At 42.5% G+C, this 20,356-nt stretch overlaps 1 protein-coding gene across 2 annotated transcripts in view; it reads right to left on the reverse strand.

The window, feature by feature from the left end:
- LOC134225324 (low-density lipoprotein receptor-related protein 1) overlaps positions 1–20,356 on the reverse strand; it is a 701,179-nt gene that overhangs the window by 335,628 nt on the left and 345,195 nt on the right. The gene's annotated exons all lie outside the window — the stretch shown is intronic.

Consider the following 20,356-nt stretch of genomic DNA (forward strand, 5'->3'; position numbering starts at 1 on the left):
ATCTACAAAACGCCTCTACAAATGATTAAATCTAAGAAACTTAGTGAAACACAATTTCGTTAAACGCTGCTTCCCTCGAAACTTCCTCTAATTGCGCGTAAAGTTAAACGAAGAAAACTTCCACCACTGCAAAATACCTTTTCGTAACAACCGAGAGAAACCGAGGGCGCGCATATAATTACAATTCTTCATTTATGCTTTGCTCCATTAATTTAATTTCACTTGAGCGAACGAAACGGCGACGTCCGACGATCCGGCCGCCCCGGTGGAGGCTTACTCGGGGATGCTGAATTTTTCATGGATACTGTGGAATACAGCTCCACCAAATAAAAGTAGAGCCATAATGAAACAAAAAGTGGATGGAATGGAAAAGAGTTTTTTTTCTGCGTTTTTTTTAGGAAAGCTACCCGAACAGCCATAATCAGACAAGACATCGCCGTATCGTCGGTACCAGGGCCTACCCACAGGAACGGAGGAAATTGGAATCTGCCAAGACCGAGAGCGATGTAATGCAATTGTCGAGTGCAAGATACAAAAAAGTAGGAAGGATAGAGGATTACAATTTGCTGCAAATGGTTGCATGAATAATGCAACGGACGGAAGTGTTGATAATTAGACAATAGTAGAAAGTGTTTGGGTTTTTTGATCGTTGGACTGGGCAGAGTTCAAAGTGATAATAGCGCAATACTTTCTTTTTGTCATCATTATTGGATGAATACGAAAGAAAAATGATCTAAAAAGCATGGCAACTTACAATTATTCGAAGTTTTAGATCTTTCTTGCTTCCACATTTGCTTCATACATGCACTGAAAGGAAGTGAACGAAATGCAATTTTGAAATTTCTATGGTAGGCAGAAAAATTCACGGATCTCCCGGAAGAGATTACTGATTTCCTGAAAGGGAAATCTACAAACTTCCTGGAGAAAAATCCAATACTTTCCCGAAGAAAATTGACGTTTTCCCGAAAAAAAAATCCACGGACTTCCTGGAAGAAATCAACGCATTTTTCAAAAGGATATCTACGGATTTCCCCAATGATCATTCACGGATTGCCCAGAGAGACATCCTCGAATTTTCCGGGAATACCCATGAAATTCTCGGAGGAAAATCCCAAAGAAAAATCCATGGATTTCACAAAAGAAAAATCACGGATTTTTCAAAGCAAAATTAACGCATTCCCCAGAGGAAAATCCACACATTTTCTAAAAAAAAATCCACGGACTTTCTGGATGGAAATCTACGGATTACTCGGTGGAAATCCCACGGATCTGCCGAAGAAAAATCCAATTTCATAAAGAAAAAATCACAAATTTCCTAAACGAAAGTCCATAGATTCCGCGGGGAAAATGCATGGCCTTCCGGAAGAGAATACCACGGATTTCTCTAACAAAAATCTTTCAATATCCTGGAAAAATCACCGCATCTCCTGGACATCCCGCATCTCCACGGGTTTCTCCGAGGAAAAACTGAATACTTTCCAGAAGAAAATCCACGGATTTTTCGGAAAAAATCCACTGAATTCTCGGGGAAAAATCTACAGGTTTCCCAGAAGGGAAATCTACAAATTTATCAAAAAGGAAAAACCACGAATTTCCCACAGGAAAATGCACTGATATTGCGGAGTAAGCTCCACGGATATCCCACAGTTAATAAAAAAAACATGTTTTCAGAAGGAAAATCCTCGAATGTTCTGGAGGAAAATCCACCGATTTCCCGGAGTAAAATCCACGGATGTCCCCGAGAAAAGTTAACTAATTTCCCGGCAGAAAGTTTAAGGATTTCTCGAAGGAAACCTCACGGATTTACCGGAGGTTAATCCTCGAATCTCCAAGAGTAAAATTACACGGATTTCCTGGAGAAAAATCCTCAAATTTTCGGAAGGAAAATGCACTAATTCTCGGATGGAATTGGAAACACACGGATTTCTTGAAGAAGAATCCACGGCTTTCCTTAGCTTTCCTTGGACCAACTGTTGCAAGGTTGCAACTCTGTGATTGATCAGAACTGGTGTAAAATGCACTATGAGCCAAGTAAAGAGGGGCTAGGATGTACAACCTATTTTAGAAGTACACGTTTCAGCAGCTCACACATCCAGATCAATAACGGCGCCGGCCAAGTCCTTATAGTCAGTTGCAAAAGGAGGGGAATGTTAATATATAGTTATTGCTGCTTCTAGAGACCGAGTAAAGCTCTGCATCCCAAAAAAAGGAAAGGAAGATTTTTTATTCGGATAAGGCAGATAAACTGAAGGCGAGGTTAAGAAGGCTCTAAACGAGCTGAAAACAGTAAAGCTGCTGGGAAGAACGGAATCCCGGTCGAGTTTCTCAAACACGGAAGTGAGCAGGTGGATCAATCAATCCACCACACTATCCAGGCGATATGGGAGGATGAAGAACTGCCTGCCGGCTGGTTGGATGGCCTCATATGTCCAATCTGTAAGACTAGAGTGTGCCAACTACAGAGGGATCACCCTTCCGAACTCGGCGTACAAAATCCTGTCGCGTATCCTGTTTAACAGACTGAGACCGCTTGATCGGCGAATACCAGGCAGGTTTTCATGAGGGCCGATCAACGACGGATCAGATGTTTAGCCTGCGGATGATCCTTGATAAATTCCGTGAGTACAACTTGCAGACTCACCATCTGTTCATTGATTTCAAAGCAGCGTACGATTCAGTGAAAAGAAATGAGCTGTGGCAGATAATGTCCGAACATGGTTTTCTGGCGAAACTGATTAGACTGATACGTGCAACGCTGGATGGCTCGAAATCAAGTATTCGGATTGCAGACGAGGTTTTTTTTATTTTGGCACTCTGTGTTTCGTAACCGCTACTGTGCCAAGATCTACTGTGGTATTCTGCTGTACAGAATCCACATAGAATCTATTTTTAGATTTCCATTATTCATTACTAGTTTATTTGTGGACGCAGTAGCGCCCGTGGTAAGTGTTTTTTTGCAATATAAACGGTTCGTTAATGCATGCATTAAAAAAAATCAAAATTTTCAACTTCTGTTGTCTGTGATTTTTTTCATCAAATGCTGTGTCTGGTTGTCTAAGGTTGTCACTGGTTTTGTTTTCTGCATCTGATAGTAAAAAAGAAGTGAAGTGTCAAATATTTTATTTTTTGTGAGAATTTCCACGCGTGCTGCGTCTGGTTGACTAGTCACCGGACATACAAACAGGGCTATTATAGTATTGTTGTCGTTGGCAGTCCATCTCATCGTGAGCCCATTGTGTCCGTTTGTCCATGTCGTGCATCCAGTGATCGTTGCATTATTCGGTTGCCATTAATCCGGATACGTTGGAGGAATGCCTCCGAGAAGAACAAGTTGTCAGTCGTCATTAAGTAGCCGTGACGGTAATGCGCGTACCCCAAACGCCACCGTATGGGCTGCGAATCCGGCGACTGACGAGGGTTTGGTGAAGGGGCTGGGAATCGAACCCATGACCATCCGCTTGTAAGGCGAACGTGTAGCCAACTACGCTACGGGACCCCCCAATTAATTTTCACTTCGACTGCGCGAATTAAATCAAACTTGAAACGATTTTCCCCGAGGATAATCCACGAGTTTTCCGGTGGAAAATCCACGGTTTTCCCGAACGAAAATCCATGGATTTTGCAAAGGGAGATTCAAGGAGAAAAGTGCACGGATTTCCCAAATAATATTTCACGGATTCTCTGGAGTAAAAAATACGATTCTTCTCCATATTCCCCACACAAAAATATCTAAAAATAATTTCATAAGAAAATTTTTCGACCGGAGAATCCACGGATTTTCCGCAAGCAAATCCACAAATTTATCAAAGAAAAAATTACGAATTTACTAGAAGAATACCCTCGAATTTCCCGGAAGAAAACCAACAAATTTCCTGCAGATAAATCCACGGTTTTCAAGACGGAGGAAAATGGACGAATTTCCTGAAGGAAAATCTACGAATCTCGTGGAAAAACTATTTCCTGGAGGAAAGTGCACGGATTTCCGGAGGAAGATTCGCGGATTACCCGGAAGGAAAATCCTCGGATTTTCTAAAGAAACATGCCATGATTTCCGGGAGGAAAATCCCCTGATTTCACGGATTGAGATCCGCATATTTCCCGGAGAAAATTTTACGGATTTCCTGGATAAAAATCTATGGATTTCTCTAAGAATGTGCCACAGATTTTCCAAGAATTTCCCACAGATTTTCTACAGGAAAATTCTTGGATTTCTCACTGGAAAATTTACCGCAAAAAAATCCACGAATTTACCAGAAGAAACCCATGGATTTCCCAGAAAACATTTCAAGGATTTCGTAGAGGAAAATCCACGACGTTTCAGCAGAAAACTCCACAGATTTTTTGAAGAGGGAGTCTCGTATAAAAATCTGCGGAACTTCTGGTGAAATGTTTGAGTTTGTCAGAGGTCGAATCGAATTTTCCGAGAATCACTGAAGTTCCCAATGAAGAATCTTAAGGAATTCTTTAGGAATGCTCTTAAAATTTCTAGATAAGAAACTTTCCGAAAGTTTTTTCTTCGAAATATTCAAAGAGTTTCTCAATTCCCATAAGGGGTCATTCAATAATGATGTCACAGGTTTTAGGGGGGCAGGGGGTCTAAGATTTTGTGACAGTTCATATAATAGGTTGTAACAGTTAAAAAATCCGACGTTTGCTGTTGTACCGTAGTTCACTTGAAATCAATCTATGGCAAACATATTCTTGACTGCTCTGGCAACCGAGTGAACTCGAATGAATATTAAAATGTTCAAAATAGAATTTAGGCGATAGTAGACGTGAGAACTTTAAAAAAAATTACCTACGATCACCAAACTTAGCTAAGAGCCAATGTGTTGGGGACCGCGTCAAATTGGATAACGAATAGAGGATTTAACAACTAGGAGAAACCGAGATAGATTATCAGAGGTGGGCTTGAGAGTTGATTAGAAGAAAGAGGACAAAAACTGATTACCAAGCTGAATATTATAACTTCCGCCAAAGATCGGTTTTTAGTATTAGTAAAACTTGTGGTCAGTGGTCTCTTGTCTCTTCATGAACTCGACAATTTCTAAAGTTCGCTTGAAACCATCCAAACGCGTGTGGTCAAGTTTGTTGGAAAAGTTATTTCTCCAAGAAAATGTTCCTAAATCTAATCCTACAATTGGGAACAAGTTTCAAAAGTCCATTAGATCAAGAGTGAGAAGATTAGACGGAATATTTTATTCCAACTGGTGATTCACGAGATGTTTTGTGATGATCCGTAGGTAATTATAACAGTGTTACTGAAAATCGATTAGAATATACATTTTTTTTATACATATATGTGTACTATACTTGTGTAGAATACTCGTATTTTGGCAAACCAATAATCAGTAAACGCCGAAGGCGTTATTCAAGGCAAGAGGAAAAAGGTAGCTATTTTAAAGTGGTTTTTATTATAATGAGTGTGTTAATTAAGACATGTGTGGCTCAGTCACACCACGTGGCTTTTTTTTTCTGGTTTGGTTTAGTCGTCAACCGTGCCGTCGCCCCCGGCGTGCTTGCATTCAGGAAATATTGGCATCGTTAACCGCGTATTTCTGCGAAGGACCTCACTCAAGACCGCGGAGCCCAGCCTTTTCGACAACCCTATTTCGCAGGCGCGAAAGGGAAACTGGTCACCCGGACGAATTTGGTTTCAAGCCGTCGGCAATTGATCGTCGATCGTTTAAAATCTACCCCGCCGACACCCATAGAAACGGTGGTAACGATCGAAGCGCCTGTAACCCACCACGTGGACGCAACATAGAACGACGACCAAGCACCAACGTCGTACACGTGTCCGTGAATTGAGGTCCGCCCGATCGGCGGAAACCCGCACAAGTTCCTACAGGCCCGTAATTCCGGTGGCCCCAGACCACCGATACTAGGAGCGCAGCATCGAGAGAAGAGTAGCAGACATCATCGGCCGCAACGAAAAATCAGGTACCTGTATTGATAAGCCACAATCAAACACACTCAAGATGAGATAGAGCTAGGGATGGTTAGGTACAGAAAAACTAAAAACTGTTAGTACGCAATAAAAGTAATGACGTCACTGAAAAAAGCAACGAAAGTATTGGTCTGATTTATTGGAGCGAGAAGAGTTTTTTCGTTGGCGAGAGTTAGAGTGAGTAAGTGCAGGCATTCGGGGATTCGAACCTGGATTCTGAGAGATTGGAGAACCTGCCCTGAGGATTTCTCTCGGGTTAGTCGGGCAAAGAAACACGATACTGACAACCTTGCACAGCAAGGTTGACGCGTAAGTCAGTATTGGCTTTGATGTTATTCGGGAAACACCCTCACAATACAAGGTATACAAGAAAAGCGTGACAGAGGGGGGAGGGGGGGTCCAGAAATCTAAAAAAGTAGTGGACGTCATTGTTGAACCACCCCTAAGAGAATATCCAGACATCTACGGAAACCTCGTAAAAGCACGTTCGTAGTACAATTTTTGGAATTATCGAAGATTTCTTAAACTATGATCTTCGAAAATGACAACGATAACATCAGAATTTCTAAGTAGAGCATATTCTTAATATTACCAACCGTTTCAATTACAATGTTGTTATGTGTTGGAAAGCCCAGCTAAAGGTTTATAGAATGTATGTTTTTGCCTTTCTCGTATACTAAGTATACGTAAAGGCTATAATTTCACTCCAAAACCAAACTTTTGATAGAAGGCTCGGAGACCCATAGTGTTATATACCAATCGACTCAGCTCGACGAATTGAGGTGATGTCTGTTTGTGTGTATGTATGTATGTGTGTGTGTATGTGTGTATGTATACAAATTTTGTAGACACACTTTTTGGAACTTAGCATTACCCGATTTACTCGCAACAAGTCGCATTCGACGGGGAATGCGGTCCCATTGTTTGCTATTGAAAGTTGGCCTGATCGGACATTGCATTTCGGAATTATTGAAAAATCATTGTTTTTTCCCAAGGGTCCCCCCTTGGAAAAAAAATTCAAAATCGAAAAAAAAAAATTTTTTTCAAGAATGGTGGGAATGCATAGTAATTAATGCAAAAACATGCAAAATGATAGAAAATATGCGATCTATCCCCCTAAAGTGCTTTTTTGACCTTTCCTATGTGATTTTTTCAGTGCATTTTACGATGCACGAGAAAGGCATCATCGCCGCTAGGTGGATTAATCTGAGTTTTTTTATTCGAATTGCATGCTTATATTTTTCATTCATTAAAATGTCAAAGTGCCCAAGCTAGGAAACAAGTATCCGGCTAGTCTTCTTCTTCTTATTGGCATCTAGGATAGGATGTGACAACTCAATTGAGACTGCCTTGTTGTTTTTTAGTCGGTTGCTCTGACGAGGTGGTCGCCAGTGCATCCAAATTAATTTGCTACAACATCTTCCAAATATCATGTATCAAAACTTGAAGTTTTTCTTTCCGTTCAATCCATTATTTATGTAAGAGAAACGAAAGACTAACAGAGAGAAGTTTTTGCTAACGGAAATATGACTTTGAGATCCAAAATGACAGAGAGGGGAGTGATAACGCTTAAAATCAACAGTTTTAAACCTTCAAACCTTTTAGATAAATTTATATGGCGTTTGCAGTTCAATATAAACTTTTTTTGGCCCAAACAACTGAAACTCAAACATTTACGAGTTTTGCCTAATATCAACTTTACAAACTTGCAACACGGCCAAACTAACAACATGCTGCCCTTCGAAAAACGCGCCGCCACCAATCGAAATAATCGATTGTCATTTTCAACCAATCAGCAACCGGTACGATTGTGACAGAAAATCGGTACGATTTTTAATGACTACTTGGCACATCCTATCCTAGATTGGCATTACATCCCCACAGTGGGACAGAGCCGCCTCACAGCTTAGTGTTCATTCAGCACTTGCACAGTTATTAACTGCGAGGTTTCTAAGCCAAGTTACCATTTTTGCATTCGTATATCATGAGGCTAACACGATGATACTTTTATGCCCAGGGAAGTCCAGACAATTTCCAATCCGAAAATTGCCTAGACCGGCACCGGGAATCGAACCCAGCCACCCTCAGCATGGTCTTGCTTTGTAGCTTCGCGTCTTACCGCACGGCTAAGGAGGGTCCGGCTAGTATTGTAAAGGATTTGTAATATGTAGCCATCAAATCGGAATTTAAAATTGATAGTTTCACAAGACACCTACTTGTTATTAACTAAAAATTGTTTTATGTGTAAGAAAATCATCATTACTTCGGAAATTCATCCGTTATGAGACGTTTTTTCTTATGGAAAATAGTTTCCAAAAGTTTCTATAAGATGCAAATAAATAAAAATAAAGAATATGACGGAATGGGAATGGCGCTCTTCTATTTTGAAGTTTGGTCCGGAGCGGTGAAGGGCAGACCAAGATGAATACACCACTAGGTGTTCCAATCTGCCAAATTCACGATTCAGCCATCTTGGATTTTAGTATGGGATAGCCAGCCGGTTTGTTTTCGTTTTGCACTGAAAATGAATTTTTCACCTCGCCTTCTTCTCTTTCACAAACTTGGCAGATTGGAGCACCTTGCACTGGGCCTGTTTTGTCCGTTACAAAAACGAACTGGGTAGTTCCGCAAGTTTAAATTTTTTAAACAGCTAAACGTCACAAACATTTAAACAGTATAAACGTTTTAAAAATTCGGATCGAAGTAGGGCATAACTGTTGGCAAAAGAAATCATTGCGAATATTTAGTGCCTGTCGAGCTAAACTTGCCCGCATAATAGAAAACAGTATACTGTAAAATTGATATGATTCATATGAATTAAGTAATATTGTTACAATTCATGTAATCACCGATTTATATTTTGACTTTATAACTTGCCTCAATTTTCACCATACGCAATTTCAAATTCACGATACCATGTGCGATTAAAATAGAATAAAGCATTACATTATTATTTCATATACTTGAAAATCAGTATTACTTTGTCAAAAAATGGTACAAAATTGAATGAGAACTATAACGGCAATAGTCATGACATGTACCCGTGCTTTTTAATAATTATGTATCATTCATTGGAAACATGGATTCATCGGGATGTCACGTACACATCGCAATTATATATCTTCCTATGGTAAAACTGATATTCGTTCCAGTTAGTTAATAATGTGTGTGTCACAAAAAAGAATGTGCAGATCTTTTCACATCCGAGCGGCAACCATGTTGAACTTCTACTAAACTGTCCGCGAGTGATTTATTACCTAAATTCATAAGTCCATTTATTTGGGTTTTTTATTGAACCTGGGTGGTAAAGTGATTAGGTGAGTTTATAAATTATTATAATTCAATCGATAAATAGTTTAATTTTAATAACTTTGCTGAACATTTGCAGATTCAATTTCTATAGCCAGATGATAGATGAGCAGCAATTTCCTAATGTTTGCCAATGGGTTATCAGGTAAGTACTTCTCATTAAACCCTCCACTTTTAACATAATCAATGTATACCTACCATGTTATCGTTTCAGATAAAATTCAAGAAAACCAACTATCTCGGCCATCAACCGGTAGAATAGAAGACATGCAATAGTTTTATTGCAATTTAATATTCAATAAAATAAAAAAATGATTGAATAAAAACAAAACATCATATAAAGGCATGTTTTTATTCCGATGAAAAATCCCATAATGCCCAGTCCACACTAACAATAAAGGTTACAGTACGATGCAAATTATTTATTCATGGTCATACTGTACGTGCATTGTTACCCATATAGTTATTTACTTGGAACAAGGATTATACAACACCTGCAAGACATAATGTACACCGAAAAAAATGTACTGGAAAATTTCATTTTTTATATGGTAATTATACTTAACCGCCCATTACCCAAATAATAGTTTTGGCAATTACAATACAACTTACTGTTAACATTGTTTGTGCTACGGTTAGCTTATCATTTCAATGTACGATAATATGAATTGCAAGAATATTGTTAAGTATCATCATAAACGATCTGAGTAATGCTCCGAATATGGTTTAGGATTATGCGGGTGGTGTTTTCTTGACGTTCCGTACAGACCGTATGCCTTGCCAGAACATTATGGTGTCAGCTCGCTCGAATCCTGATCAGAAGCAAGTCTGCGCTTTGGGACCACCCTCCGGACCCTCGGACAATGGCCGTTCGCTACTTAGGCCTAACCGTCAAAATCTCCTCCTCCCCTTTTCGTGTATTGCGAGAGCCTGGGCAGTGACGATGAAGCCAGCGAAGAAACATCAGAAGCATCATACAGCACAAGCATAAAAAACCAACAACAGTAACGGTCGCAACAAACCGGTGAGCTCGCTCCATTCCTCTCATTAGTCTTTAAATAAATCCTGAAAAGATATTCATTCCATCAAAAATTGTATGGCCCTCCGATCCACAGCTGTTCGTCTAGTCATGAGTCCAAAAATCTTGATTTCCGTTGCTCCAGTCCACTTTGTTATTGTCTGCCTTTTCACCACATAAAACCACCAATAATGAATGATCTCCATAGATCAAGAAAAGTAAGTAGAAAGACCCTGGTCCTAACAGAAGAAGCCTTGAGTGCCCACCCCGGTAAGATGTCATGGCTTTGGAGCAGCAGCTTGGGACTTTGCTGGTCGTCGTTTAGAACCTGAATGAATTCTACTACCTGGGTGTCTAATGGTTTCATTAGGATATTTTTTATTAAAATAAGCAAAAAGTAAAAAGAATAAAAATTTTAAAATCTAAAACCTTTCAAATTTTTTTTTAAGTTTAAAAATCTTATAAATGAGTGCGACCAAGAGTAATAACCCTCTTGACAATTCGGATAGAGAGTATTTTTCCATAGCTTCACATCCCATATTTCGACCCAGTCAAGGAAACAAATGGGTAGAATTCTACGTCGAATACATATGATACAAATTGATTAGGAATAAGGGTAAAAATGCTAGTTAGAATCAAAAGCAATTTTGTACTATTTTTAATTTTCTACATCTTTGAACACTTGAAGAATACTAGGGTAAATGCCATATTCGAAACGGCCCTGTTAACTGTTTGCATATCGTGAGGGTAGCACGGTAAGGAATAGTGGTCGGTTACCGGCACTGGCAGGGTACCGGCAACCCAACGTAACTTCAAGTAGAAACTAACTCGAAAGTTTTCTATGTCATTTGCTTAGTGTTACGAAACGAAGTTGAACGATCGAAAAGATAAGTGTATTACATATTTACGAAGTATATTTACTATATTTTGTGATTCAATATTGACTGCCACCATGGGCTAGGAGAATGCTGTCATCAGAGAAAAAGTAGAATCACGAAAATTTTCCACGGCAAGGTATAGTCAACGGAATTCAAAATAATTTAAAAAAAATCACTAGCTGATTTTTTTAAGTGCTATTGCACGAGATTGGAAATTCAATAAACATCAAAAATAGTACCTTTTCCGGGATCAATTCGATAAAAACATTTATTATCATGAGAAATCAAAAAAATATATGTACAATGTAGATAATCAAAAGTCTAACCCGGTGTTCCAAATTATTTTCAAATACATATCATTTTGAATTTTTTTAAATTATTACTAATTTCGGTTGTCGGCACCCCATTTTTCAAAAGAGATATCAAGACAAATCAAAGTTTATTGCCTTATTTCAGGCTGTTGGCCACGATGTGAGCATAAATAACTTTTTTGAGGTAGAATTACGTCCTTCGGTAAGATAGGGGTCACTAAAAGAAATAGAGGTCAGGAAGTACGAACCAATAACTCAGCCGGTTTTCAACGGATTCCGGAGATTTTGGTATGAGACGATAAGTAAACTCTCTAGGATTCTATACAACTATCGTAAACAATTGATTCAACTATTGAAAAATTCATTTTCCTCAGCCAATGATGAAATTGCCCCTTAACAGTAAATTGCCTACATTTCGGCTATTAGCCATCCGGCATGAACATGCATAAAATATTGATGATCAAATTTCGCATCCACTATTGGCGCTTTTATGTTGCATGAAGAAGCAGAAAGATGATCCACGGGAAAGCATACGAAGAAGTTTTAAAAACTCTTTTCAAAAATTCTAAAAGCAATTCAATTAAACTCGGTAAGTAGTATGGGGTTGGACTTTTCATAAACTGTGTATTAAGGGTAAAATAACATAATAAAATTTCGAATAAAAATATTATGTTTATTATACAGTAGAAAAAAAAAGTCCAACCCCGTAATGCTCACCGATTTTAATTAAATTGCTTTTAGAATTTTTGAGAAGAGTTTTAAAAACCCGCTTTCCCGTGGAGATTTTTTCGATTATCATCTTTCTGCTTCTTCTTCTTCATGCAACATCAAAACGTCAATCACACTGTACGTAATTCTACGTTCAATTTGCGGTCGTATGCTTTTTTGTTACCATGCGCGCAACTGCTAAAAAAATCACAACAATAAGGAACAAATCAAATTCCTTATCATTGTTTTGTTTTTGATGGGATGAACATGGAAGCTATGAGATGAAGTGCTGAACAGTTCCCGTATAATGTACTTAAATGTTATTAATTTCATTGCTATTTACACAATAATTCTAGATATATCCAGCAAAAGAGCCCTCAGTTCATATTTTCTCGATTTTAAAGGTTTATTTTAGGGTGCCGACAACCACAACCACCTTTTTCTGATTCTGTACATTGATGTGTACTTTTTGAATATTGTTTTATAATACATTAAATTCTAATTATACTTATTTTAATTTGTTGAACGGCTTATGCTAAGTTCCAACAAACAAAAATTGAATGTGGATGTGAATGGTACCCCAAATCGTAAATTTGAGCGATATGATAGCTTGTCAATAAGAAATAACTCTGAGTTAAGATCATATATTCGCCTTCCATTCCAAATCAAATTGATGACAACTTTCTATTGACAGAGAGACTCGTTAAACCACTCTGGCCACATTGCTTCCACTTCCCACCTATACTGTAAGCAACATCGTAAAAGGTCACAGAAAAGTTTATATAGAGATGCAGAAAGTCAATCGAACTACTAAATTATTTCATTTCCATAGAAATGCCAATAATCGCAGTCTCCTCCCCATGTCAATGTTCCACATTAAACCCTTTCTTGCGAGGAGCACTGGAACAGTCATGCTAGGCGCCGTCGTCGTTGAAGTGATGATGGAAAACGTGGTAGCAATATTCAGCAGAACTATTTAACCAAAAACTTAAGCTGTCACAAAGGACAAACTGCTCCGACGTTCCTCCTGGCGGAGAACGGAAGCTGTCTTTGGCTGGTTGGGGGAACCAGCCGTTTCACACACGCACAACGACATTGTTCCATGGCGAAAACTTACTCGTTCCGAACCATATTCCAACGAACATTGTCGGGTGTATTAGGGTGAAGCATTTACTCGTTTTTTTTTTTAACTTTTGAACCAAGGTAAAACAGATTGTCATTGATGTAACATGAAAAAATGCTTTTTGCTGGAACATAATACAATTTCTGAACAAATGAACTATTTACATTTTCGTAATTTTCCGTATCTGCTACGGTGAGGCATTCTCGAAGCTTATCAGCCAATTGTATCAAATTTAAATAATCATGCAGCATGCAGTTACATGTGATGCTTTGAATACCCTAGTGAACAGTCCCAATCACACATTGCACCAACTAACTTGGTTCATTGCTTCTGGGCGAAATGCAGTCAGCAGCCGGTATGGTGCGGCACTCGGTCGTATGGTCGAATTGCACCGTAGGTCGGCCGGCACCATCAGCTCCCAGATCTTATTCGATATTCATCGTCTGTGTTGATTCTCCATTAGAGTTGATAATGCCTTCGCCATTGCAGTTTCATCGTTTCGGTATCCGAAGGGTCGAGGGCCTGGAAAGGGTTTCCTTGCTAGCCGGCGTCGAGGACGACGACAAAGAGATTCATCTCACATCGTACGAGGATGGGTCCGGGTTCAGTTAGGTCGGCTCGCACCCGAAACTTTTCCCAGCTACGCCGAGGCGGAGGAGCAAGTTTTGACACAGAACTTGCTTCCACACACACTGTCAGGTTGCACCGAGCTGGAGCTTATGAAATATGTATAATGCCACCTGACTGAACCTGAACGGTGAGTGCGGAAGAGGGGCTGTTCCCTTTACAACGGCCGTTTGTTCATTCTTGGCGGATGGTGTCTGTTGGTACCTTGCGATAGTAGACGGTATGTGAACTTACTGAACTGTTGTATGATGGCAGCGCAGTTACAACAGCAGTTTGTCGCTTTTGGGGATGGTTCATGCGACTATATGAGTTGACTGGTGCAATTAATTGCAGTCGGGTGTCGCAAGTCAGTGAAGTTCAAAACACCTTCGTGCCTAACGGCGTTGATTGTGTCACTATCGCAGTTTTTTTAAATTTATAGTGTGCAAGACTCGAGTGACAATAGGTATCACAGAGCCGTTGTAGAGAAACGATTGACTCACAGTTTGGAAATCGGAGTCGAATAATACTAAAAGATTTTGTTATTGCCTTCGATGGCGTAATTATGTCTCCCAGTAGGCAGTCAGTAAAAATTGGGCTAAGATATTGATTAGTATCTAAAGCATTCATCTGGAGTTTGCATTTATAAAATGAAAGACAAAATACATCTTAAGAGATTCATGAGGATACTTATCAGACCTAAGATTCTTCCGAAATTTACGAACAAAAATCATTTACATAACTATTTTGCTGACAGCCCAAATATCTTTGCGAGCAACGGCATAGGATTGCCAATCCGGCCATAATATGGAACTCACCGAGCATAGAGTACCCACTGTGCTTGTCATACACGATGCAAATAGCGTTGTGCGCCAACGCCGCTGGTGATTTTGGTTCGAAGCGCCGCCGAACGTAATTTTGTCACGCCGATGATTTATTGCAATAAGTAAACAAATATTTTTCAATTAAGTTGCCAAGACCCTAAAATTCGTTTTCGAATAATTTCTAACGGCTTTACTACAATTTTTGAGAAGAAGATTCAGAAGGTTGTTCGTCTGTAGTGAGAGATTAATAGTCGTAAGTTCATAGATACTGTTAAGGAGAAGTACGTTTAAATTTAAATTCAAATCTATTTCAAGTGATGGTAAGAACAGACATTTTATACTCTACCGTGTCTCTAAGTCACGGGTGACATACATTGCAATGTTAATGCATTGTCTTGGGTAATAAATAGGTTGGTTCATTTGTTTGAGAGTTTAAATGAGACTTTGTTTAGTAATACTCGTAACGCTGGTTGGACACCTTTACGTGGTGTATTACAGAATAAGTTTTACCATGGTCACATTGCCAGCTAAACGCAAATTCTGACCTTCCTCCCCAATACCCAGCTCCTTGCAAATGCTACCTTCTCTCCCTAGTAACGATACAGATAAGCGTGGCCAGGAATGGAAATCCCCATGATTTTTTCATATTTTACTTAGATTCCGGAAGACTGGAGAGACACGATCGATAGTCTGCTTTCAAGAGACCCGGAAGCCTCCTTTTAAGTAGCTAGAAGCTTCCTTTCAAGAGGCTACAAAGCTTTCTTTCAACAGGCTTGAAAACCACCTTTCAAGAGGCTTGGAAGCCTACTTTTAAGAGGCACGGAAGTTTCTTTTCAAGAGGAGCGGAAGCTTCTTTTAAAAAGGCCCGGGTACCATCTTTCAAGAGGCCCGGAAGCTTGCCTTCAAAAGACCCGAAAGCCTCCTTTCAAGAGGCCCGGAAGCTTCTTTTCAAAAGGCTCGGAAGCCTCTTATCGAGAGGCGCGGAAGCCTCCTTTCAAAAGGCACGGAAGCCTCCTATCAAGAAGCGCGTTAGCCTCCTTTCAAGAGGCCCGGAAGCTTCCTTTCAAGAGGCGCGAAAGCTTCTATTCAAAATGCCCGTAAGCCTCCTTTTAAAAGGCCCGGAAACCTTCTTTCAAGAGACTCGGAAGCCTCCTTTCAAGAGAACCGTAAGCCTCCTTTCAAAATAATCGGAGACCTCCTTTCAAGAGGTCCGGAAGCCTTCTTTCAAGAGGCTCGGGAGCCTTCTTTCAAGAGGCTCGGAAGCCTCCTTTCTAAAGGCTCGGAAACCTCCTTTCAAGAGGCTCGGAAGCCTCCTTTCAAGAGGATCAAAAGCCTCCTTTCAAAAAGTTCAAAAGCCTTATTCCAAGCGGCTCGGAAGCCTTATTTCAAGATGCCCGGAAGCCTCCTTCCATAAGGCCCTGAAGCCTCATTCAAGAGGCACGGAGACCCCTATTCAAGAGGCCCGTAAACCTCGTTTGAAGATGCCCGTAAGCCTTCTTTCAAGAGACTCGGAAGCCTCCTTTCAAGAGAACCGTAAGCCTCCTTCCAAGAAGCTCGAATGCCTCCTTTCAAAATACCCGGAGATCTCCTTTCAAGAGCCCCGGGAGCCTCCTTTCAAGAGGAAGCCTTCTTTCAAGAGGCTGTAACCTGTTCTCTTTGCTTGGCGACTGTGGCATGCAATCATTGTCTCCGCGTACTGAGCATCATTGTGCGCTCACAGCCTCGCCAACCGACAGAGAAGTTTCAGTCAAATGCAGTACCTATGTCAACCACTACACTGAATTCCAACATGCACAACAGAACAACAAGCCATCGGGTTGATCGTTGTCAATTATCGATCGATCGCGCTGCATGCCTCACAGCATGCCCCGCTGGGCGCAAGCTGCTTCTCAGATCGTTTGAATTTAGCCCGGCATCACCCAACACACCAGCTTATCACACCATTCGCCACCGCTTGACCACGACAACTACAATCAAACTAGCCGAAGTCCCTCATCACGAACGTTGACCACTCATGCTCTGTAACTGATAAGCATTCGAGAGGTGACCGCCACGACGCTCCCGTTAACTTGAGTGGCCACGATCCAGATATCGATATCCAGACCGATAATATTCATCTGATCGTCGGAAAGCGAGTTAGTTACCGGTACAACGTCAATCGGATCGTGCAGATCAATCTCGCAACCAAGTTAATTTTCGGTCAGTGAAGTGGGCAATATTAGCAGTTTGTGGAAAGTGGCCGTCTTGCAATCAAGGCAATGACCAACAGTGCGAAGAAGGAGAAGATCAATATATTCAATTTTTTATTGTTATCCCAATAGAGCCAGATGGATGGGATAGAGCAGCTCCTGATGAAGATGGTTCGGAAGGAGTAAAATAATCCTTTGAGATCGGTAAGAACAAACGAGCATCTTAACATGATCCCAAAGTGCTGTGATGGTTAATTTTGATATTGGCTTCAGGCCTTTCTGTTCACCAGCATGTCTCGCGGTGGTACATCGTCCTGGTTGGTTGGTGATGTTGTGGTGTGTGCAAGTCAAGGGCGTGCGAAGCAGCGGGGTAGCCAGCATGGTGCTGGTAGTCTTTGGCCTCTAAACTGTCCGGACAGCATGTTTCTAGTGCCGACGCCGAGGGATACATACGAACACAATCACCACACCAACAGAACCCTAGGATAAGTAGGATAAGTACACCAATAAAAGTAAGTACACCTCTTTAATCACTCCATTTTTTATTGTGAAACTGGAAGTCCTTTTTTGAGTTGGGATGGCTCGTCAAGTACTTAGTTGTGGTTCTGCTTTGCATATCGAACCAGATTCTTGTTACAGGTCATGTTTTAGGGTCGGGGGATCAAACCTGTGACACCTTTTTCTAGTTTACTGTATTTTTGTCTCCATGTCTCATGCGCCCCCTTGGACTGGGGTCCGAGGGTGGATGACAAGGCTCGGAAGCCTCCTTTCAAGAGGCCCGGAAACCTCCTTTCAAGAGACCCGGAAACCTCCTTTCCAGAGGCCCGGAAGCCTCCTTTCAAGAGGCCCGGAAGCCTCCTTTCAAGAGGCCCGGAAGTCTCCTTTCAAGAGGCCCGGAAGCCTCCTTTCAAGAGGCCCGGAAGCCTCCTTTCAAGAGGCCCGGAAGCCTCCTTTCAAGAGGCCCGGAAGCCTCCTTTCAAGAGGCCCGGAAGCCTCCTTTCAAGTGGCCCGGAAGCCTCCTTTCAAGAGGCCCGGAAGCCTCCTTTCAAGAGGCCCGGAAGCCTCCTTTCAAGAGGCCCGGAAGCCTCCTTTCAAGAGGCCCGGAAGCCTCCTTTCAAGAGGCCCGGAAGCATCCTTTCAAGAGGCTCGGAAGCCTCCTTTCAAGAGGATCGAAGGCCTCCTTTCAAGAGGCCCGAAGGTCTTCTTTAAAGAGACGAGGATGCCTTCCTTCAAGAGGCTCGGAAGCCTCCTTTCAAGAGGCTCGGAAGCCTCCTTTCAAGAGGCTCGGAAGCCTCCTTTCAAGAGGCCCGGAAGCCTCCTTTCAAGAGGCCCGGACGCCAATTTTCAAGAGGCCCGAAGGTCTTCTTTAAAGAGACGAGGATGCCTTCTTTAAAGAGGCTCGGAAGCCTCCTTTCAAGAGACTCGGAAGCCTCCTTTCAAGAGGCTCGGAAGCCTCTTTTCAAGAGACTCGGAAGCCTCCTTTCAAGAGACTCGGAAGCCTCCTTTCAAGAGGCTCGGAAGCCTCCTTTCAAGAGGCTCGGAAGCCTCCTTTCAAGAGGCTCGGAAGCCTCCTTTCAAGAGGCTCGGAAGCCTCCTTTCAAGAGACTCGGAAGCCTCCTTTTAAGAGGCTCGGAAGCCTCCTTTCAAGAGGCTCGGAAGCCTCCTTTCAAGAGGCTCGGAAGCCTCCTTTCAAGAGGCTTGGAAGCCTCCTTTCAAGAGGCTTGGAAGCCTCCTTTCAAGAGGCACGGAAGCCTCCTTTCAAGAGGCACGGAAGCCTCCTTTCAAGAGGCACGGAAGCCTCCTTTCAAGAGGCACGGAAGCCTCCTTTCAAGAGGCACGGAAGCCTCCTTTCAAGAGGCACGGAAGCCTCCTTTCAAGAGGCACGGAAGCCTCCTTTCAAGAGGCACAGGCCTCCTTTCAAGAGGCTCGGAAGCCTCCTTTCAAAGGCTCAGGAAGCCTCCTTTCAAGAGGCTCAGGAAGCCTCCTTTCAAGAGGCTCAGAGCCTCCTTTCAAGAGGCTCAGAAGCCTCCTTTCAAGAGGCTCGGAAGCCTCCTTTCAAGAGGCTCAGAAGCCTCCTTTCAAGAGGCTCAGAAGCCTCCTTTCAAGAGGCTCAGGAAGCCTCCTTTCAAGAGGCTCAGAAGCCTCCTTTCAAGAGGCTCAGAAGCCTCCTTTCAAGAGGCTCAGAAGCCTCCTTTCAAGAGGCAGGAAGCCTCCTTTCAAGAGGCCCAGAAGCCTCCTTTCAAGAGGCCCGAAGCCTCCTTTCAAGAGGCCAGGAAGCCTCCTTTCAAGAGGCCAGGAAGCCTCCTTTCAAGAGGCCCGGAAGCCTCCTTTCAAGAGGCCCGGAAGCCTCCTTTCAAGAGGCCAGAAGCCTCCTTTCAAGAGGCCCGGAAGCCTCCTTTCAAGAGGCCCGGAAGCCTCCTTTCAAGAGGCCAGAAGCCTCCTTTCAAAAAGCCTGGAAGCCTCCTTTGAAGAGAAGCCAGAAGCCTCCTTTCAAGAGGCCCAGATGCCTCCTTTCAAGAGGCCCAGAAGCCTCCTTTCATGAGGCCCGGAAGCCTCCTTTCAGGGGCCAGGAAGCCTCCTTTCAAGAGGCCAGAAGCCTCCTTTCAAGAGGCCCGGAAGCCTCCTTTCAAGAGGCCAGACGCCTCCTTTCAAGAGGCCCAGAAGCCTCCTTTCAAGGGGCCCGGAAGCCTTCTTTCACGAGGCCCGGAAGCCTTCTTTCAAGAGGCCCGGAAGCCTCCTTTCAAGAGGCCCGGAAGCCTCCTTTCAAGAGGCTCGGAAGCCTCCTTTCAAGAGGCTCGGAAGCCTCCTTTAAAGAGGCTCGGAAGCCTCCTTTCAAGAGGCTCTTTTCAAGAGGCTCGGAAGCCTCCTTTCAGGAGGCCTGGAAGCCTCCTTCCAAGAGGCCCGGAAGCCTCCTTTCAAGAAGCCCGGAAGCTTCCTTTCAAGAGGCCCGGAAGCCTCCTTTCATGAGGCCTGGAAGCCTCCTTTCAAGAGGCCCGAAAGCCTTCTTTCAAGAGGCCCGAAGGCCTTCTTTCAAGAGGCCGGGAATCCTCCTTTCAAGAGGCCCGGAAGCCTCCTTTCAAGAGGCCTGGAAGCCTCCTTTTAAGAGGCCCGGAAGCCTCCTTTCAAGAGGCCCGGAAGCCTCCTTTCAAGAGGCCCGGAAGCCTCCTTTCAAAAGGCCCGGAAGCCTTCTTTCAAGAGGCTCGGAAGCCTCCTATCAAGAGGCTCGGAACCCTCCTTTCAAGAGGCCCGGAAGCCTCCTTTCAAGAGGCCCGGAAGCCTCCTTTCAAGAGGCCCGGAAGCCTCCTTTCAAGAGGCCCGGAAGCCTCCTTTCAAAAGGCCCGGAAGCTTCCTTTCAAGAGGCCCGGAAGCCTCCTTTCAAGAGGCCCGGAAGCCTATTTCCAAGAGGCCCGGAAGCCTACTTTCAAAAGGCCCGAAGGCCT

This window comes from Armigeres subalbatus, chromosome 3 (genome assembly GCF_024139115.2).
Source record: "Armigeres subalbatus isolate Guangzhou_Male chromosome 3, GZ_Asu_2, whole genome shotgun sequence".
In the NCBI taxonomy this organism is placed as follows: Eukaryota; Metazoa; Arthropoda; class Insecta; order Diptera; family Culicidae; genus Armigeres; species Armigeres subalbatus.